Genomic DNA, 18,494 nt, shown 5'->3' on the forward strand with positions numbered 1-18,494 from the left:
GGCTAGTAAGTTCCAAAAGTGACATGGTGAGTCAGTAAGCTGGAGACCTGGGAGAATGTATGGTTTAGTTCTGGTCTGAGTATGGAGGCTGAGAACCAGAGGCAATGGTGTAGATCTAGTCTGAAAGCCAGTGGCCCAAGATTCCAGAAGAACTCATGTTTCAGTTTGAGTCCAAAGGCAGGAAAAAAGTCAATGTCCCAGTGTGAAGGCAGTCAGGTAGAAGAATTCTCTCTTACCTGGGGAGAAGTTAGCTCCTTCTGTTCTATTCAAGGCTCCAACTAATTGGATGAGGCTCACCCACATTGGGCTTCCCAGGTGGCGTAGTGGTAATGAACACATTTGCCAATGCAGGAGATGTGGATCTCATCTCTGATCTGGGAAGATCTCCTGGAGGAGGGCGTGGGAACCCACTCCAGTTCTCTAGCCTGGAGAATCCCATGGACAGAGAAGCCTGGTGAGGTCACAAAGGTACCATGCACGCAGGTACCCACATTAGGGAGGCAATCTGCCTTACTCTCATTTAATCTCATCCTAAAACGCCTTCTCAGAAACACCCAGAATGATGCTTGACTGAATATTTAGGCAACAAAAGACCCAATCAAATTAACTATCACCTTCCCTTTCTGCCTAATGTACATTATGGGTTGATCATGTTTCACGAAAAACGTATGTTGAAGTCCTAAACCACAGGTTACTTCAGAAGTTGATCTTGTTTGGGAATGATGTCATTGTAGATGTAAGAGGTTAAGACAAGGTCATATTGGAGTATGGTGGACCCTAATATAGTACAACTGGAGTCCTTGTAAAATAAGGCAAATTTGGACATAGATACAGAGAGAGTGCTGAGTGATGATGGAGGCAGAGACTGAAAGTATGCAGCTGAAGCCAAGGAACTCTGGGAATTTTCTTAACACCAGAAACCAAAGGCATGGAATATTCTTCATCAAAACTCTCAGAAAGAACTAACCTAGCTAACACCTTGTTTTCTGATTTCTGGCCTCCAGAACTGTGAGACAATAATTTTCTGATGTCGTAAGCCATTCAGTTTGAGACATTTTGTTTTAACAGCCCTAGGGAACTAATCCAGTGTGTGAAGGTGTGACGCCTGGGGCTGCTGGATCATCTTGCTCACAGAGATGAGTGGGGCTCACAGACACGCTGAGGAGGACAGGGTAGAGTTGGAAAAACCTGGGTCTTTGATAAATTTGTTGAGCTTCTGAAATAACCAGCTCAGAAAGCACCATTTCTCTACACTTGTAATATGAGATACTGCACACCCTTATTGTTTCGACCATTTGGGATTGAGTTTTCCGATATGTGTCGACAAGTGCATCTGACTGATGGATGGATCTCATAGCCTCATAGTTCAGACATATTGTGCCTTCTGTGTTTCTTGTCTTAGTGAAAGGCATTACCATCCATCCAGGTGCCTGAGTTTCCCAAAGGAGAAATTTGGTAGTCATTCTTGATGCCTTCCTTTTTCTCATCCCCCAGCTTAATCATTCATCAGATCCTGACAATATTATCTCTTTGTTGGCTTTCAGTTTGCCAGCCATCACTGCCTTGCTACAGTCCTCCCACAACATCTTAACTGGACTCCATGTGTCAAACCCTGATCAACTTAAACCATGATCCTCACCAGGGCCAGACTGATATTCTGCATATATAACTTTCCCAGTTTCTGCTTGGCAGAAAGTTGTTGGGTGGTGCTTAAAACCTGAAATGGATGGAAACTGACCAGACCACGCCCTCTGCATACGATAGTTGCAGAGTCTCCTGGCAGATTTTAAAAGCAGATCATACCCCTTTGTCCCTCATTTTTTCCCATACCCCAAACCACATCACTTGCTCATTTATATCAGTGTATTTCATAAGTTTCATTCTGTATTACTAACCCTAAATATAAATAGAATTGTTCAAAGGAGACCATTCTGTTCTTAAAGTACTTACTGACATATGTATAAGCTCTGCATGGTGGAACTAAGGACAGGGCCCTTTCTTGCACCTGAACATAAATGTAAAAAGAGGATACATTTTTGAGTGATATGAGACTTCAGCTTATTTGTAATTAACTTTCTTCAAGACAAAGTTCAAGCCCAAACTCCTTAGCATGGTATTCATTGTCATTCATGATCTAGAGTCTGGTAGCTATTTCAGCCTCATCTTTTATCACATGACCTGTGATCAGACTTGAAACCATTGAAGTTATCACTCTCTCTTGCCTCAGGATCTTTGCATATGCAGTCCCCTCAAGGTGAAATGTGTTAACCAAGCATTCCAAGAATGGAGACCTGGAGAAGGAAAAAAATGTTTATTTGGGGTTTGTTAGGATTGCAGCCCAGGAAGTAGAAATTCAAAGAAGTTCACCTTGAATTATGTTTGGCTGGAAGGAAAGTTATGATCAACCTAGATAGCATATTAAACAGCAGAGACATTACTTTGCCAACAAAGATCCGTCTACTCAAGGCTATGGTTTCTCCAGTGGTCATGTATGGATGTGAGAGTTGGACTGTGAAGAAAGCTGAGCACCAAAGAATTGATGCTTTTGAACTGTGGTGTTAGAGAAGACTCTTGAGAGTCCCTTGGACTGCAAGGAGATCCAACCAGTCCATCCTAAAGGAGATCAGTCCTGAGTGTTCATTGGAAGGACTGATGTTGAAGCTGAAACTCCAATACTTTGGCCAACTCATGTGAAGAGTTGACTCATTGGAAAAGACCCTGATGCTGGGAGGGATTGGGGGCAGGAGGAGAAGGGGATGACAGAGGATGAGATGGCTGGATGGCATCACCGACTCGACGGACATGAGTTTGGGTAAACTCTGGGAGTTGGTGCTGGACAGGGAGGCCCAGCGTGCTGTGATGGGGTCACAAAGAGTCAGACATGACTAAGCGACTGAACTGAACTAGACTACAAAATAGGGGAAACTTATAAAGGTACCCCCCACTCCCTGCCAAGATTGGATAAATTGTTTGTCAAGAATTAGGGTTGGAGCTGGCAAGAAGTAAAGGTGCTTGTTAAGTCAGGAGTGGTTGGTGTTCTAAACTTTGAAACTTTGAAAGATGTTGCAGCTAGCTCCTGCTAGGAGATACTGGTTTTGAAAATGGCTGATGGTGTCCTTGAGTTTGATACAGTTCAGAAAATTCAAGTTCTCAGTGATGTAGGAATGTGTCTGTAACCACATCCACAATGGTCACTGGGGTTTATTTTCAATGCCTGAACCATAGTTACTCCATTTTGATTTTTGAGAAATCTTAAGTATGTCATCAAATGCTACTCAGCTCTCTTGGCTAATTCATCCTTCAGGCCTGAACTCAGCCACTCCCTCCTTCTCCAGGTGACCTTTTCTGACACCCTGCTATTGTTTGGTTGGGTATTTTCAGATTCTAGAAACAATGCTGGCACTCAGGGAAATGTGGCCTGGAAAGCCCCTCGTTGTTGTGGCAAACCACTGGAGAGAGAGTGAAGAGACCTAAGTTCCTGTCTTGGTGTCTGCCACTGAGGAAGCTGTGGGGCCTCGGGGAAGTACCGTCTCCTCTTGTGGGGGTCAGTTGTTCTGTTTTGAATAAGGAAGTAGGACTATGGTTAGTAGCTTCCAAACTACATCCTTCAGAGCCTAACGACTCTGCAGACACAGCCCAGGTAGGGAGTAAAAGAGGGAGAGACAATCCCTGGATCCTGTCTTCTCATCTCCTCAGGTCTTACTACATCTGCTTCACATACTGTGATTTTATCAGAACTGGGGAGAAAGAGAGGAATTAAGAGCTCACAAATGTTAGAAAACCAGTGATCTTTATAATTAGTTTCATTCAGGGCTTCTCTGGTGGCCCAGTGGTAAAGAATTCACCTGCCAGTGCAGGAGACACAGGCTCGATCCTTGATCCTGGAAGATCCCACGTATCTTGGAACAACTAAGCCCATGCACGACAACTATTGAGTCTGTGCTATAGAGCCTGGGAGCCACAACTGCTGAAGCCTGTGTTCCCTAGAGCCTGTGCTCTTCAACAAGAGAAGCCACTGCAATGAGAAGCCCACACACTGCAACCAGAGTAGCCCCCATTGCTGTAACTAGAGAAAAGCCTGCAAGCAACAACAGAGACGCAGCACAGCCAAAATAAATAAATAAAAATTTTTTATAAAAGTCTCATTCAGTTCGCAGGTTATGTTGTAACACAGGAAGATGAAGAGAGAGAGAGTTGAGGAAACAAAGGCGGTGATGCCAATGTCTATGGGAAGAAGCGGGGAGAGCCATGCAACCCAACAGATCTCTTTGCTCCAGCTTGCACAGAAGTGACAGGCTCTGGGATAAGACTGGACATTAGGAGTTTGGAGTCCAAAGCTTGGGTCTATGGGATTTCACACAAGTGGCTCCTACCCTCAAGCAAACAATCTGTTTCCTGTCTCTACATACTGCCCTTTTCTGAACATTTGAAATTATAAAATATATAGTCTATTGTGTCAGGCTTTTTTCACTTCATGTAATGTTTTTGAGGTTCATCCATGTTATAGACTTATAGGCTGTGCAAAGGATTTCCAGTCTGATGAAGGATAAAAATATGACCCAGAGAGGCAGTAGCACATGAGGAATTTCATTGCGTGGTGCTTAAGCTTGCATTGGAGAGGAAGCATCTTTCAGGATGAGACCATCCAGAGACTTATGGCTCTGGGGTCATTATCTAGAAGAGGAGGGGATCAGAAAAGAGGCTTGTGTGTTTAGGTAATGTTACTTCACAGTGCCTGGCAATCTCCAGGTCAGACATATGGAGAACAGTAGTATGGGGTCTTGGGGCCCAGGGCACACCTTTTTGATTGCTAGCAGATATGGGGTGAGGTTAAGTGGAGCATACACATCCTCTGGAGAAAAAAATGGCAACTCACTCCAGTATTCTTACCTGGAAAATTCCATGGACAGAGGAGCCTGGTGGGCTATAGTCCATGGAGTCAGATACGACTGAGCTGCACACACATTACACATTATACACACATCAGGGAAGTTTAAGTTGCTAAAAATCTGCTTGTTTGGAATATTTTTAGGATAACTGGATCCATAACCATTCGAGTTTCATCAGGACTTTTGGCTAATAGGTTTCAGTCTGAAGAAATAAACACCCTAGGGACCAATACACACTGGCCATATTTGGCTCATTTATACAACAAGCATATGTCAGTATTTCATCTCTTTTCTTTTCTTTTTTTTGTTGAATTGTATTTAATTGTAGATATACCACATTTTGTTTATCCATTCATCAGCTGATGAGTATGTGATTGTCTATTACAAATAATACTGCTATGAGCATTCATGAACATGTCTGTTTGTTGGCATATGTTTTCATTTTGCTTGGGTAGTTTCCTGGGAGTGGTTTAGCTTGGTCAAATGATAACTTTATGTTTATCTTTTAAAGAAACTGTCAAGCTATTTTCAAAGCAGCTAGATACATTTTACATTCCTGCCAGCAATGTATGAGGGGCCTAATTTCCCCACATCCTTGCTAATATTTGTTATTGTCTATCGGTCGGTCAGTCAATTGCTCAGTCATGTCTGACTCTTTGTGACCCTATGAATCGCAGCACGCCAGGCCTCCCTGTCCATCATCAACTCCCAGAGTTTACCCAAACTCATGTCCATCGAGTTGGTGATGCCATCCAGCCATCTCATCCTCTGTCGTCCCCTTCTCCTCCTGCCCCCAATCCCTCCCAGCACCAGGGTCTTTTCCAATGAGTCAACTCTTCGCATGAGGTGGCCAAAGTACTGGAGTTTCAGCTTCAGCATCAGTCCTTCCAATGAACACTCAGGACTGATCTCCTTCAGAATGGACTGGTTGGATCTCCTTGCAGTCCAAGGGACTCTCAAGAGTCTTCTCCAACACCACAGTTCAAAAACATCAATTCTTTGGTGCTCAGCTTTCTTCACAGTCCAACTCTCACATCCATACATGACCACTGGAAAAACCATAGCCTTGACTAGATGGACCTTTGTTGACAAAATAATGTCTCTGTTTTCAATATGCTATCTAGGTTGGTCAGACAATAATTGGTGCAAATAGTTGGTGCTAAGTGGTGTCTCACTGTGATTTTAATTTGCCATCCCCTGAAGACTAATGATGTTAAGCATTTAAAAATAAATATACAAACAGAAAATTTGCCATTGTGCCCATTTTAAGTTATAATCCAGTGGCATTAATTACATTCTCACTGTACAACCATCACCATTATCTTTTAAAAAAACATTCACTCATTTGGCTACACTGGGTCTTAGTTGCAGCACACAGACTCTCTAATTGTGGCATATGGGCTTAGTTGCCCCTCGGCATGTGGTATCTTAATTCCCCAACCAGGGATTGAACCCATGTTCCCTCTGTTGCAAAGTAGATTCTTAATTACTGGACCATCAGGGAAGTCCTTCTGTTAAGCATTTGAAAATGGGCTTATTAGTGATTCATTTCTTGGTGATATGTCTATTCAAATCTTGTGTCCATTTAAAATTGAATTGTTGTCTTCCTTATTTATTATGTTATTTATTCTGGATACAAGTCTTTTACCAGATATACAGTGTGTAAACATTTTCTCCCAGCCTACAACTTGCTTCTTCATTTTCTGAATAGTCTCTTTTGAAACACAAAGATGTTTAATTTGATAAAATCAGATTTATCATTTTTTTTCTTTTATGTATTGTACATTTGGTGTTGTATCTAAGAACTCTTGTCTAACCCAAGGACACAAGGATTTACTCCTATTTTTTTCTTTCTTGAAGTTTTATAGTTTTAGCTCTTAGACTAAAGTTTAGTTATAATCCAATTTGAATTAACTTTTATGTATGGTGTGAAATTTGGATATTCTTTTGTCATGTGAATATTCAATTATCCCAGTGCTATTTGTTGAAAAGACTATTTTTTGTCCATTGAATTGTTTTGGCATCTCTTTTGAAAATCAGTTGACCTAAATATGTCTTTATTTCTAGACTAAATTCTGTTTAATTTAAATCTATCTATCTATCTTCTTATACCAGTGTCACATGTCTTGATTACTATAGCTTTATAGTAAGTTTCGAAGTGAAAATTCTGCCACATTTCTCTTCTTCAAAATTGATTTTGCTATTCTGACTTTTGCCTTTTTATATAAATTTTAGAATCAACTTGTTAATTTCTGGAAAAACAACTCCCAGAATCTTATAGAAATTATGTTGAATCTATAAATTACTATGGGGATAACTGACTTCTGTAACAACTGTCTTCTGATCCATGAACATGGAATATTTCTTCATGTGTTCAATTCTTATTTCTTTCCGTAATGGTTTCTAATTTACAGTGCACAAGCCTTACACTTTATTGGTTAGTCTATTATTAAATATTTTACCTCTTTTGAGGCTGTCATGAACTAAATTGGTTTTTTAAAAAATTTTATTGGAGTATAGTTGATTTACAATGTTGTATCAATTTCTGCTGTAATGAAATTGTTTTTGAAATTTCATTTTGTGGATTGTTCATTACTGTTCTACAGAAATACAATTGAGTTTTGTATATTGATCTTATATCCTGGACCTTGGTATACTCATACATCATTTCCAGTAGTTTTAAAAGAAAACTATGGATTCCTTAGAATTTTCCCTATACAGGATTAAGTAATCTTCAAATAGAGACTATTTTACTTCTTCCTTTTAATCCAGATAGTTTTAATTAAAAATTTTTGCATTGATTCACTAGCTAGCTAACATTCCCTAGCTAACAGTGGTGGTGCTATACTCAGTCATGTCAGATTCTTTGCAACCCCATGGACTGTAGCCTCTGTTCAGGGAATTTACCAGGCAAGAATACTGGAGAGGTTGGCCATTTTCTACTCTGGGGAATCTTCCCTACCCAGGGACTGAACCTGCTTCTCTTGTATTGGCAGGCAGATTCTTTACTACTGTGTCACCTAAAACCTCTAACAAAATGGCATTTCAAAATGATGAGACAGTACATTCTTGCTTTCTTGCTGATCTTGGGGGGAAGGCATTAAGTCTTTCACCATTAAGTATGATATTTAGCTTTAAGGTTTTCATAGATGCCCTTTTTCAGGTTGAAGAACTTCTCTTCCTATTTTGTAGAAAATTTTTACTTGAATGAGTGCTGGATTCAGTTAAATCCTTTTCCTGCATCTATTGAGATAATCGTGTGGCTTTGTTCTCTTAATAGGGTGCTTTACATTAGTTAATGTTCAGATGTTAAACCAATCTTGTATTACTGAGATAAATCCTACCTGGTCAAGGTGTGTAATTCTTTTTATATGTTTCTAGATTCATTTGGCTAATATTTTGTTGAGGATTTTTGTGTCTGTATTCCTGCCCAGGTTTCACAGTGGTGAAGAATCTGCCTGATAAGGTAGGAGATATAAGAGATGCGGGCATGATTCCCAGTTGAGGAAGATCCCTGGGAGTAGCAAATGGCAACCTGCTCCAGTATTCTTGCCTGAGAAATCCCATGGACAGAGGAGGCTGCCGGGCTACAGTCCATGGGGTCAAAAAGAGGTGGACAAGACTGAGCAACTAAGCATACACACGCATTTCTCAGGATATTAGTCTACAGTTTTATTTTCTTGTGATATCTTTGTCTGATCTTGGCATCTGACCATTACCCGATGTTGGCATCTGAGTAATAGTGGCGTCATAGGATAATTTGGGAAGTTTTTCCCCTCTCTGTATTTTCTGGAAAAGTTTCTGAAGGATTGTTTTATTTATTATATACATACTTAATAGAATTAAAATTCTCCAAGCCAGGCTTTAGCAATACGTGAACCATGAACTTCCAGATGTTCAAGCTGGTTATAGAAAAGGCAGAGGAACCAGAGATCAAATTGCCAACATCCGTTGAATCATCGAAAAAGCAAGAGAGTTCCAGAAAAACTTATTTCTGCTTTATTGACTACACCAAAGCCTTTGACTGTGTGGATCACAACAAACTGTGGAAAATTCTGAAAGAGATGGGAATACCAGACCACCTGACCTGCCTCTTAAGAAACCTGGATGCAGGTCAGGAAGCAACAGTTAGAACTGGACATGCAACAACAGAATTGTTCCAAATTGGGAAAGGAGTATGTCAAGGCTGTATATTGTCACCTTGCTTATTTAACTTCTATGCAGAGTACATTATGAGAAACGCTGAGCTGGAAGAAGCACAAGCTGGAATCAAGACTGCCGGGAGAAATATCAATAACCTCAGATATGCAGATGACACCACACTTATGGCAGAAAGTGAAGAGGAACTAAAAAGCCTCTTGAGGAAAGAGGAGAGTGAAAAAGTTGGCTTAAAGCTCAACATTCAGAAAATGAAGATCATGGCATCTGGTCCCATTGCTTCATGGCAAATAGATGGGGAAACAGTGGAAACAGTGGCTGACTTTATTTTTCTGGGCTCCAAAATCACTGCAGATAGTGACTGAAACCATGAAATTAAAAGACACTTACTCTTTGGAAGGAAAGTTGTGACCAACCTAGACAGCATATTAAAAAGAAGAGACATTACTTTGCCAACAAAGGTATGCTAGTCAAGGCTATGGTTTTTCCAGTAGTCATGTATGGATGTGAGAGTTGGACTGTGAAGAAAGCTGAGCACCGAAGAATTGATGCTTTTGAACTGTGGTGTTGGAGAAGATTCTTGAGAGTCCCTTGGACTGCAAGGAGATCCAACCAGTCCATCCTAAAGAAAATCAGTTCTGAATATTCATTGGAAGGAGAAGCTGAAACTCCAATCATTTGGCCACCTCGTGCGAAGAGGTGACTCATTTGAAAAGACCCTGATGCTGGGAAAGATTGAGGGCAGGAGGAGAAGGGGACGACAGAGGATGAGATGGTGGGATGGCATCACTGACTCAATGGACATGGGTTTGGGTGGACTCTGGGAGTTGATCGACAGGGAGGCCTGGAATGCTGCGGTTCATGGGGTTGCAAAGAGTTGGACACGACCGAGTGACTGAACTGAACTGAATTGAATAGAATTCACTGAACAAGCCATCTGGGTCTGGAGTTTTTTTGCCTTTGGGAGATTTTTATTTACTAGTTCAAGTTTTGTTGTTGTAGGCATTTATATTTTTAAAATTTCTTCTTGAGTCCATTTTGATGGTGTTCTTCTAGAAATCTGTCAATTTCATTTAAATTGTCTGGTTGTTGCCATAACATTGTGCTGATTCTTTGTACTAATAATTCCTTTAATTTCTATACAGTAGAATCCTCTTTCCTTCTGATTTTTGCTATTTGTGTTTTATCCTTTGTTTCTTGGTCAATCAGGAAAAAGAGTGGTCAATTTTTGGAAGTGTTTCAAAGAAACAGACTTTGGTTCTATTAATTTTTCAGTGTTGTTTTGTTTTCTGTTTTGTCCACTATAATTTTTTATTATTTCCTTTCTCCATTTGCTTTGGGCTTAGTCTGTTCCTTTTTTCTAGTTTCTTAAGGTGGAAACTTAGGTTATTGATTTGAGATTGTTCTTCTTTTATAATATACACATTTAAAACTATATACTTTCTTACTAGCATTGTTTTAGTTGTATCCATACATTTTTGATATGTTGTGTTTTTGTTTTCATCCATTTCAAATATTTTCAAATTTTTTTCCTTTGACTCACCAGTTCTTTTGAAGTGCATTATTTAATTTCCAAATATTTATGGATTTCCTGATTTTATCTCTTTCTTGTTTCTGATAAGGAATCAGCTACTAACTGTATTGTTGTCTCTCTGTATGTGATGAGTCATTTTTCTCTTGTTTCTTTCAAGCTTGTCTTTAGCTTTCAATAGTTTGTATATGATGTGTTTATTTATTTAAAAAATGAACTACAGTTGATTTACAATATGGTGTTAGTTTCAGGTGCACAGCAAAGTAATTCAGACTGTATATATATATGTGTGTGTGCATGTGTGTGTGCGTGTATGTATGTGTATGTATCTGGAAAAGAATATATATATATATATTTTAGATTCTTTTCCATTATAGGTTATTACAAGATATTGAATACGGTTCCCTGTGCTATACAGTAAATCCTGTAGTTTATCTATTTTATATATAGTGCTGTGTATGTTAATCTCATACTCCTAATTTATTGCTCCCCACTTATACCTTTGGTAACGATAATGTTTTCTATGTTTGTCTGTTTCTGTTTTATATATAAGTTAATTTGCATTGCTTTTGGACTCCACATATATGTGACATCATGTAATATTTATCTTTCTCTGTCCAACTTACTTCACTTAGTATGATGATCTCCAGGGGCATCAATGTTGCTGCAAATGGTGATATTTTATTCTTTTTTATGGCTGTGTAATATTCCATTGCATATATACACCACTTCTTTACCCATTCATCTGTCAATGGACATTTAAGTTGCTTCCATAGCACGTGCATGCATATGAACACTGGGGTGCGTATATCTTTTCAAGTTAGAATTTTCATCTTTTCTGGATATATGCCCAAGAATGGGACTGCTGGATCATATGGCAACTCTATTTTTAGTTTTTTTAAGGAGCCTCTATACTGTTTTCCATAATAGCTGTATCAACTTACATCACCATTAACAATGTAAGAAGGTTCCCTTTTCTCCATATCCTCTCCAGCATTTATTATTTGTAGACTTTTTATGATGGTCATTTTGGCCAATGTGAGGTGATGTCTCATTGTAGTTTTGATTTGCATTTTTCTAATAATTAGCAATAATGAGAATCTTTTCATGTACCTGTTGACTATCTGTATGTCTTATTTAGACAAATGTCTATTTAGATCATCTACCCATTTTTTGATTGGATTGTTTGTTTTTTGATATTAAGCTCTATGAGTCATTTGTATATTTTAAAAATTAAGCCATTGTTGGTTGAATCATTAGCAAATATTTTCTCCCAGTCTGTAAATAGTTTTATTTGTGTTGTTTATGATTTCCTTTGCTGTGCAAAAGCTTAATTTGATTAGGTCCCTTCTTTTTTTTTTTGCTTTTATTTCTTTTGCCCTGGAAGATGGATTTAAGAAAACATTGCCATGATTTATGTCGGAGAATGGTTTGCCTATGTTCCCTTCTAACAGTTAAATGGTGTCATGTGTTATATTAAAGTCTTTAAGCTATTTTGAGTTTATTTTTGTATATGGTATGAGGGAATGTTCTAACTTCATTGATTTATATGTGGCTGTCCAGCTTTCCCAACACTTGCTGAAGAGACTGTCTTTTCTCCATTGTATATTCTGGTCTCCATTGTTGAAGATTAATTGACTATAGGTGTATGTATATGAAATAGTTAGATATAGATCTTTTTGTATTTAAACTACTTGAACTTCATAAAACTTCTTGAATCTGTAGATTCATGTTTCTTATCAAACTTGGGAATTTTTTGGCCATTATTTCTTCTAGTATTTTTTGCCCTTCCCTCACTTCTCTCCTTCAGATATTACCATTACATATATGTTGGCATGTCCAATGGATTCTTACGACTGTTTGGGGCTCTATGCAATTTTCTTCTTTTTTGTTCTTCAGATTGTATAATTTTTGTTGATTTATATTCAAGGTCACTGATTCTTTATTATACCATCTCAAATATGATGTTGAGCTCCTCTAGTGAAAATTCCATTTCCCTTACTTTACTTTTCAACTGTTAATTTTCCATTTCAGTTCAGTTCAGTTCAGTTCAGTCGCACAGTCATGTCTGACTCTTTGCAACCCTGTGGATTGCAGCATGCCAGGCCACCCTGTCCATCACCAATTCCCAGAGTTTACTTAAACTCATGTCCACTGAGTTGGTGATGTCATCCAACCATCTCATTCTCTTTCATCCCCTTCTCCTCCTGCCTTCAATCTTTCCCAGCATCAGGGTCTTTTCAAATGAGTCAGTTCTTCACATCAGGTGGCCAAAGAATTGGAGCTTCAGCATCAGTCCTTCCAATGAATATTCAGGACTGATTTCCTTTAGGATGGACTGGTTGGATCTCCTTGCAGTCCAGGGGATTCTCAAGAGTCTTCTCCAACACCACAGTTCAAAAACATCAATCTTTGGTGCTCAGTTTTCTTTATGATCCACCTCTCACATCCGTACATGACTACTGGAAAAACCATAGCTTTGACTAGCGTACCTTTGTTGGCAAATAATGTCTCTTCTTTTTAATATGCTGTCTAGGTTGGTCATAACTTTTCTTCCAAGAAGTGTCTTTTAATTTCATGGTTTCAGTCACCATCTGCAGTGATTTTGGAGCCCAGAAAAATAAAGTCTGACACTGTTTCCACTGTTTACCCATCTATTTGCCATAAAGTGATGGGACTGGATGCCATGATCTTAGTTTTCTGAATGTTGAGTTTTAAGCCAACTTTTTCACTCTCCTGTTTCACTTTCATCAAGAGGCTCTTTAGTTCTTCTTCACTTTCTGCCATAAGGGTGGTATCATCTGCATATCTGAGGTTATTGATATTTCTCCCGGCAATCTTGATTCCAGCTTGTGCTTCATCCAGCCCAGTGTTTCTCATGATGTACTCTGCATATAAGTTAAATAAGCAAGGTGACAATATACAGCCTTGACATACTCCTTTCCCAATTTGGAACCAGTCTGTTGTTCCATGTCCAGTTCTACCTGTTGCTTCCTAACCTGCATATAGGTTTCTCAAGAGGCAGGTCAGGTGGTCTGGTATTACCACCTCTTTCAGAATTTTCCAGAGTTTATTGTGATCCACACAGTCAAAGGCTTTGACATAGTCAATAAAATAGAAATAGATGTTTTTCTGGAACTCTCTTGCTTTTTCGATGATTCAACGGATGTTGGCAATTTGATCTCTGGTTCCTCTGCCTTTTCTAAAACCAGCTTGAACATCTGGAAGTTCATGGTTCATGTATTGCTGAAGCCTGGCTTGGAGAATTTTGAGCATTACTTTACTAACGTGTGAGATGAGTGCAATTGTGCAGTAGTTTGAGCATTCTTTGGCATTTCTTTCTTTGGAATTGGAATGAAAACTGACCTTTTCCAGTCCTGTGACCACTGGTTTTCAACACATGATTTCTATCTGTTTGTTAATATTCTCTATTTGATGAGTCAGTCACCATACTTTCCCTTAATTTTTAAATGTAATTTCTTTTAATTTTGAACATATTTTTGCTACCTGCTTTAAAGTTTTTTTCTTCTAAGTCCACCATCTTACAGGATCTCTCAGAAACCGCTTCTATTGACTGCTTATTCCCTAAGCATTTCCTACTTTCCTGTTTCTTCAAATGCCTTATAATCTTTTATTAGAAACTAGAAATTTTAGATAATATATTGTAGCAACTCTGGATTCTGACTCCCTTTCTGGGAGTTGTTGTTAGCATTGTTTTTTGTTTGTTTATTGACTTGCTTTGGCTTATTCTGTAGAGTCTCTCAACTTCAGTCTTGGCATGTCTTTGCTAATTTTCTTTTTTGTTCTAGCTTTTCTTTCTAAGTTTGCCTTCCTACAATTAACCCTTAGTTCAGCATAGCTTACTAATTGGTCAGAGGTTGTATTCAAGCACCTTCAGTCAGTAAAGCTTCTACCCCTGGCTGTTGGAGCACTCTATGGATTTGAAAACACATTTAAATTCAAGCAGGTTATACATCTGCCCTTGCTTATACTTTATGCCTGTTTGTGTCTTCTCTGTTTGTACACAAAATCTCACATTATTCAGGCATATGTACATAGCTAAAATCTTCTCCAGCCTCTCTTGGATATGCACTTAGCCTGGAGCATGGTTACAGCTTTTGAGATCTCTGGGGATAGGCTGAAGCTTATTGAGGCCAACTATGCCTATCCAGTTCCTTTAATATCATTGTCAAATTTCTGGCTATGTTTCTAAGTCTTCTTCTACCAATGTCCCAAACAATATCACAGCCTAAAGACTAGCTGTCACATTAACCTTTCCCATTTGTTTGCTAATACAATCAGTACTGTTAATCATGATGTCTGAAGGCACGGGATTTTTTCCATGCTCCACTCCAAATCATGTCAGCTTTCTCTGAAAAAAAATGTAGTTGGTTTTCAGAGCTTATCCTGCCCTGGTAGACCTATGATATTGATGCAACTGAAGGGATGATGGGAGTAGCTGTGAGTTGAAGTATCATAGAGTCCAACTGTCCTTAGCTAAGTTTCAGTAGGCTTACTTGAATAAAAACATCTTAGTTTTGTTGCATGTCTTTGGACAGTGTTCAGGGTCTCAAAGTTGTTTTTGACATTTCTATCTGGTTTTACAGTTGTTTGGGACAGAAAGAATTTGTTGAGTTCCTCTCTCTGCCATTCTGGAAACCCCACCTTTTCAATATAACTTTATGTCCTTATGTCTCTATTGTGTGTTGCTTTGCTGAGACTGCTAACCAGAGGCCGCACCCTTTTCTAGCCAGGAGATACACGTAAGACGTAAGTGAGACATCAAACTCTCCGGGCTAAAATTTTATTTATCTATGGTAAAACACCATTTATGTATTCATTTGGCTCTGTTGGGTCTTAGTTGTGGCACGAGGGACCTTCTTTGTGTCATGTGGGATCACTCGTTGCGGTGCACAGACTCTGGTTGCGATGCACTGGCTCAGCAGTTGCAGCACGTGGACTTTGTAGCTCACGGGCATGGGAGATCTTAGTTCTCTGACCAGAGACTGAACTTGTGTCCCCTGCATTGCAAGGTGGATTCTTAACCACTGGACCACCAGGGAAGTCCCTGGACTCAAATTTTAAATCTTGATGGGTGTGATACAAAGTCAGGAAATATGAAGTTGTAGCTCGTTTATTTTAGCCACACCCTGGTAAGACTGTCAATTATCTCTTGCTCCTTACATTTCTGGGACCCCCCTGGTTCTCATTATATACAAAGCCTGGTTGTCTGGCCTTTTATCAATTGTGGAAAGACCCCTCTATGTTCGTTCAAAAAATACCTTTTCTGCTCAAGTTAGCCAGACCTTGTTTCTGTTGCTTGCAAACAAAGAACCTGACTGATACAGCTTTTCAAAGGATGTGCAGAAGGGAATCTTCTAAAGACTCCAGATAAGAGGCCAATTATTCACTTGACAGTTCTCGGGATTGCTACAACACACACGTGCCTGTGGGAAGCTCCTGAGCCGGCGGTGTGCTGTGTGTCTGATGAGATCCCACTGGAGGGGCCAAGTCTGCACCTGTCACCAGCCACAAAGAGGATCCAATTTTTTTTTTTTATCCGTTTCATCTGGAGAACCATCTGGGCTGGGAATAGAAGTAATAATAACAAATCATTGTCACCAGATTTCCTCGTAGATAGCACTTCATTTTTGTGGCTCTTGTTAAAAATCAAGTGTTCAAACCTGCTGGTGAATAAACAGCCAGCAATCGTTACAAAGGCTGTCCTGAGCTGTCCTGAGACTGAATTGGGACTGGGCCTAAGAACGTGGCATAGAGAGACGTGGCTGCTGGCTCTCTTTTCTGGAGGGGCAAGAGGCTGGAAAGCCCCAGAAGCTACAGTAAGAGGAAGCCCTACTGAAAGCCATGCAAAGCAACATTGTGTAGCAATGGCCTCCTTACCAATATCATGCATGAGAATCTAGGGTTTTGTTTGATGAGGGCCAGCAGCAGGACGTGGGGGCTTAAGTAAGCAATCTGTGATATTATGTAACATTAATAGAGGTATATTATCTTAAACAAGGGAGATGATATTTATTTCTTTATTCTTTCTTTATTCCGTGCTTCTCTGAGCACTCCAAGTTATGTCTTATTTTGGCATCATCTATTTCGCATGCTATAGACTAAAAAGAACCTGTTCAGAGGACAACAATCAAGATGGCAAACTGAAACTGCCACATGATAAACAATGGGAGAAACGGAGGGCGTTTTGTTTATGGAGGAGGGATTAAGAGGGTGAAATAGAGGAGGGGAGGTATGATAACTATTTTTAAAATCTCCAGGGCAGACAGGAGGAGGAAGGACAACACTCATTCTCTTTGCTGCCAGTGACAGCTAGGATCAATGGGCAGAAACTACAAGTAGACACATTTTAATTCCATATCCCTTTAAGTGAAATGCTTAAATTTCCCCCAGGGTCACTAGGAAATGTGTTTTCATCTTAAAATCTCAGTCAAAGAACGTTTCTTTGTGAAAACCAGAGATGTTAGTTTATAAGTACCGACACTGACTAGTGGCAGGTAGGTGATAGCTATATGACTTACATATATACAGACATATATATTTCCTGTTTTAACTCACTGTACAAACCCTATTTATAAGAAACTAGGTGTACTTTAGGCGTTTATTGGCTGAAAAATGTTTGAGTTTTAAAAGAATTTGAAGAACCATGTATAAGAGCTCAGAGAAATGAAGAAGATACACTAATAAAACCTTAAAGAAGAGATCAAGTAGCTGACAAGTGAGAGACTAACAGTGAACCAGGAGGAAAGAGTGGGAATTAGAAGAAGAGCAAACAGTTCTACAACTGTCAGAAGGAGCAGAGGAGAGTAATCCATCACCTGTAATCAAGGTGGAAGCGCACAGCACAGAAAATGTTAAAGCTGCATGCACTGCATTGATCTTAAGACTGTGGTACCCTACTGTATGGGCTTCCCCGGTGGCTCAGCGGTAAAGAATCTGCCTGCAAAACAGGAGCCACAGGAGACTTCAGTTCGATCCCTGGGTCAGGAAGATCCTCTGGAGGAGGGCATGGCAACCCACTCCAATATTCTTGCTTGGAGAATCCTATGCACAGAGGGACCTGGGCTAGGCTAGGGCCCATAGGGTCACAAAGAGTCCGACACAACTGCAGCGACTTAGCATGCATGCATCCTACTGTATATTTAAATAATCATCCATGCACCACAGGAGTAAGATTCAGGATCTCTGCTGGCTCATCCAACACTTACAGGTGAATTAGAAAGAGGCCATCTACTGGACACATGCAGCCCTGCAGGTGAATGAATCACTCACAGTGAAATGGCCAGACTTCACCTTTCTCACATCCCTTCTTCTGAGCATCTTTGTACAGGGAATTGCTGTCTTCACAGGCCTGGACAATCTTGACATGATCTGTTCCTGTGTTCTGAAACTCACATTTAGAATTTTATATCTGGACCCTTTAAAGACTGGATCAGAAGAATGAAGTTATTCATTGCGTTTGGAACAGAACAGCAAATGTCAATCTACATAAAACTGGTAAGGAAGAATTTTCAGAGCTATCCAAATCTGAAATACAAAGCTTTAAAAGAAAGTAGGCTTCTCACTTTCAAGTGGTTCAAGTAAATATTTGGTTATAGGAAAAAAGAAAACGGTCGGGTTACTACAGCCAAGATCTAAAGTTTGAGTGAAATTAAGAGCAGAGTGATGAAGCTATGTCAATGGTTCTAAATATTAAAATGTATCTGAACCTCCTGGAGGTTACAAGCATATATTGCTTCAAAGTTTCCAATTCAGTAGATGTTCTAATAGGCTCTTAGCTGAGGCTGCTGCTGCTGCTTCAGAGACCACATTCTGAGACTGGCCTAGACAGTCATTAAGACATTTTTACGTGGGTATGAATCACTTGGAGATCTTGTTAAAATGTAGATGCTGAT

This window comes from Bos indicus x Bos taurus, chromosome 6, assembly GCF_003369695.1.
Source record: "Bos indicus x Bos taurus breed Angus x Brahman F1 hybrid chromosome 6, Bos_hybrid_MaternalHap_v2.0, whole genome shotgun sequence".
In the NCBI taxonomy this organism is placed as follows: Eukaryota; Metazoa; Chordata; class Mammalia; order Artiodactyla; family Bovidae; genus Bos; species Bos indicus x Bos taurus.